At 38.0% G+C, this 4,074-nt stretch overlaps 1 protein-coding gene across 2 annotated transcripts in view; it reads left to right on the top strand.

Moving 5' to 3' along the window:
* Window positions 1–402, top strand: part of LOC138041558 (uncharacterized) — a 14,180-nt gene extending 13,778 nt beyond the window's left edge. For both annotated transcript variants that reach the window (XM_068887300.1, XM_068887301.1), the window contains exon 4: window positions 1–402. This exon is cut by the window's left edge and continues 1,075 nt beyond it. The gene's annotated coding sequence lies outside the window, so the exon portion shown is untranslated.
* Window positions 403–4,074: the final 3,672 nt, after the last annotated feature.

Genomic DNA, 4,074 nt, shown 5'->3' with positions numbered 1-4,074 from the left:
GGCTCGAGTCATGATTTCATCATCAAAGGCAACAGGGTAAAGCACGAAAAACGCGTACTCCCAGTCGTTGTAGCTCTTGTTCTCCACCTCCCGCATCGCCTTGGATACGCGATTTTATAAAACTCTTTGCACATCGCAGACATAAGGGGAAGGGACATTGTTTGAATTCTCGAAATCGAAGGAGGTTCTGTTGGTGCCTGTAAATGGCTAATTGAGCCAGGTGTTGGAGACTGGACGGCTCTGTCAAACAATAATTCCCGCAAATGACTCACATCTGCTCTTCTTCTTTCTGCTTCTGGGCTCTTTTCTTTTTTCTATCATGTCGAGAGCAAACAACAGCTCGCAGAGTTTTTTCAGTTGTCTGAGTTGCTTGGCTCGGCTCCGTGTCTGGTCAGAGTTTTTCTCTGTCCTTGTGTGGCCCTTTTCCAGTAGTACGTCTAACGCTCACATGGTTCATATTGGGTAGGAACATATCACTTCTCATTACACTGTAATCAGTTTAGTCTGTTCAAATATAAGTGCTACACGGCCAACGTTTGCAAAAACGTAATCCTTCCTTGTACTTGTACATGTAACAAAGGAACAGTTGTTGATTTCCAAATGGGAAGAAAAAAAAAGTGATAGCCTATTAGACGACAAGAATATTAAATGTAAAACTGATGAGCTAGAAAATATTAATAACAGTAATTGCAGATCAATACTACTTCTGATGAAGTTGTTGACACTGAAGATCAGTGGAGTGAAGATGAAGCAGGAATACTTCCTGGATTTACTAACAGTATGTTAATAAACACAAAACGCATTGGTTTGTTCAAGTGATGTCACGAGAAAAGGATAGTAACAGGATCAATCTACTTTGTTTAAAGATGCTATCCACCAAATTGCTAACTAGCAACACCGTTGAACTAAAAGGGCTCTCTCAAAGAGATTCCACTCTCTTTACTTCTCCACCCATCGGTTTTAGTTATAGCACAGGTAACCCAGGCTCACCGTGTGTGCCACATAGGTAAATATAGAGAACATATGAGGCGAAGTTTAGGTCTAGAAGTTTGTTAGAAAATGGAAATAAAAATCGATGAAACTTACCATGTGGTGAGCAGTTGTTGTCTTTAATACGTACACGAAGTATCGGAAAAAATGGTCCCCGTTCACCTTCCTTCATAGTATAATGAGAAGGTAGGAGACGGAAGCCAGCGGCGGGACTCCGATCGACCCAAAACAAGCATGATTTTTTTCGCGAAAATCGAATCCAGTGGATAAATAAACACGCCAGGCTCGTGGAACATGAATTTCTCTAAACCATGAATCCACTGAAGCATCTTCAGGTAGCAACGCGAAGCCACCAAGCTCCGTAGAACTTGTAAGATAACCTGCTAAATCGTTGTCCTCGCAAAGTGTCCAATTCAAAATGGCACTGAACTCGGGACGCCTGGTGACGAGTATAACAAGGCCCCCTGGAGAGAGGGGAGTCCCAAATTGCTCAAAACAAAACTCACCGAGCAATTTGGGACTCCCCTCCCTTCAGGGAGACTTATTATATTCGTCACCAGGCGTCCCGTGGTTACAGTTGATGCAGTATTAAAAATCTAAAAACGTCAGTCTGTAAAATGCCCAAGTTTTGTTTATAAATTCTTCATTTTATTTTGTCGAAATTTGCAAAAAAGCTACTTCATTAGTGTACATAAACTGTTCGTAATTATTTTTACAATTATTTCAGTGTCAAAAAATGGATCCTTGTTTGAAGGTGGTATTCACCAAATTCGTAACCTAACTAGCAATACTAATACTGTTAAAATTTCTCCTGACTCAAGCAAAGATAGAATCCATTCTGTTTACTCCACAAATCATATTCTTTAACTTACAAGCTACCATTCAATTTTTTCATTCACTGTTTATAATTCTCACTAAAGAAAGTTCCTGTTGGTAGTTTGATACTCTATATATCATTACAAAAAATATTAGAATGACAACAAAATGGGTGCGTGCTGATATAACGACATTTCTGAGTTATCTAGCATCGAGTTTACTTCATCCCGTTCTATCTGTATAACTAACTATCGTTGCCAAAGAAGGTAGTTAAAAATATCACTGAGTAAACAGCCCACTTCGTCATTGTTATGAATTCATTTTATTTATGTTGTTCTTAGTTCGTAAGTTTGAAGAAAGCTACTATTAGATTTACAGAAAGTTCCTGTTGGTATTTTGATACTATTTATACGACTTACTGTATTTATGCTGCTTTCGTAAAATAAAGTGGCGTTACACTGTTTATAACATCATATAAGGCAAAATTACTAAATGCTGATTGGCTGGGACGGAGGGCATTATTCATTAATTTTGGTAATCACCCAGCGCAAAATTACTCAAACTTCATTGGTTTTTAAGTTGCTTAGCAACAGCGAAGAAATTGTTCAAACAATGGCATCTCAATGCGAAGCGGCGAACGATGAATTTATTGAAGAACTGACAGAGACAAATCAGCGAAAATGGAAACACCCAAAAAAGCACAAAACACTGGAAAAACGTTTCTCTGTAGTGGGCGAATGAAAGAAAGTAGAAAAAAACTTGGGAAACCCTTGACTCGGGGGACGAGCGAGAACAACAAATGATTTCAGGAATCGTTGACAACCAGAAAACATTGAGAAACTTTGTAATATGTTGTACTCTAATGTTATAATTTCATTGATAGCGAATGCTTTTCTTTGTCGTTGTTGTACAAAAACAAAATTTCATCATTCAGCTGATTCGTGGGTTTTACAGACGCTGACTTAACACCGAAATGCTTCCTACGAAACTGCGCAACAGAGTGCGTTTTTGACCTTCTTTAACCGTAAAATAGAAAATTGTATTTCTTTGCTACACTGTTGCAACCAGGTATTTTGACCCTTCCTCCACATCTCGACTCTATGCCAGCTGAATCCTAATTAATACGCTGCCCACAAAATACTGAATTAGGCTTGTATTGGGCTTGGATTGTCTGCATGTGTGTTACCAGGCAAATGATACGCCTTCCTAGTACCCCCTTACCAAACATTTGCACCGGTTTATGAGGTCAACAACAATGCTTTGCAGGGTAGCTACAGGGGAAAATATTCAATTTATCCTATAGTGAATGGAAGAGTGCACACCTAGCAACTAAACGCGTGTACTCATTGATTTTTATTTATTGTCATCACTTCCATAACATTTAAAAAGAGCAAATTTACAAAGACGGAACTTTTTAATATTTTGCAGCTGTCCTCTCTCACACGAAAAAAAATTTCTCAATTCTCAATTAGCCATTTTATCCTCTATGATATGAGGCGTACCTGCTACTGCTACAGAATGAAAAGCAACGCTATTTATAGATATCAGTATTGCATATTGTCTCGTAGAAGGGGAAACTTGACTTCTCGAATTTAACAAACATGTCGGAAGAGATGAATTCGTCTGCGCAAGACGAAACACAACACGACTCAAGAGCTCTCTTGTTAACATAATCATGAACAGCATCGCCTGTCTATTCACAATTCCCACTAAATGTGTTGTTGATACGTGCTATAAAAAGAAAACTCAGTATTCAGAGTAACGCAAATGTTATGTCAGTTTTCTTTTTTAATAAGAGCACTTGTAATTTTTTTTTGTTCATTGAGTTTACCGAACAGCAAAAACGGAATCATTCAAAGTAAAGACTATTAAAAATCCCTATCTACAGTAAGTAAGCAATAATTTTTCTTAATGTAACCTTCCGTAACACTTAAAAAAAAACCAAATTTACAAAGATGGGAACTTTTAAATATTTTGCAGCTGTCTTCACTTTCGATGTGGAGATTTCATTTTGTTTTACTCTCCCACGAAAAAAAAGCATATCTTACTTCCGAATTAGCCATTTAATCCCCTATCCTATGAGGTGTACCTCCTACTGCTATCAGTGAAATTAAAAGCAACGCTACTTATGGATATCATTGCATTTGTCGCGCAAAATGGCAAACTTAACTGCCTCGAATTTAACAAGCATTTCGAAAGAGATGAATTCTACGCAAGACAAAACACAACACGGCTTCAGAGCGGTCTTTTTTATCGTTAACATAACGA

This window comes from Montipora capricornis, chromosome 3, assembly GCF_036669925.1.
Source record: "Montipora capricornis isolate CH-2021 chromosome 3, ASM3666992v2, whole genome shotgun sequence".
Lineage (NCBI taxonomy): Eukaryota > Metazoa > Cnidaria > Anthozoa > Scleractinia > Acroporidae > Montipora > Montipora capricornis.
This window is presented reverse-complemented; position numbering and strand designations above follow the sequence as displayed.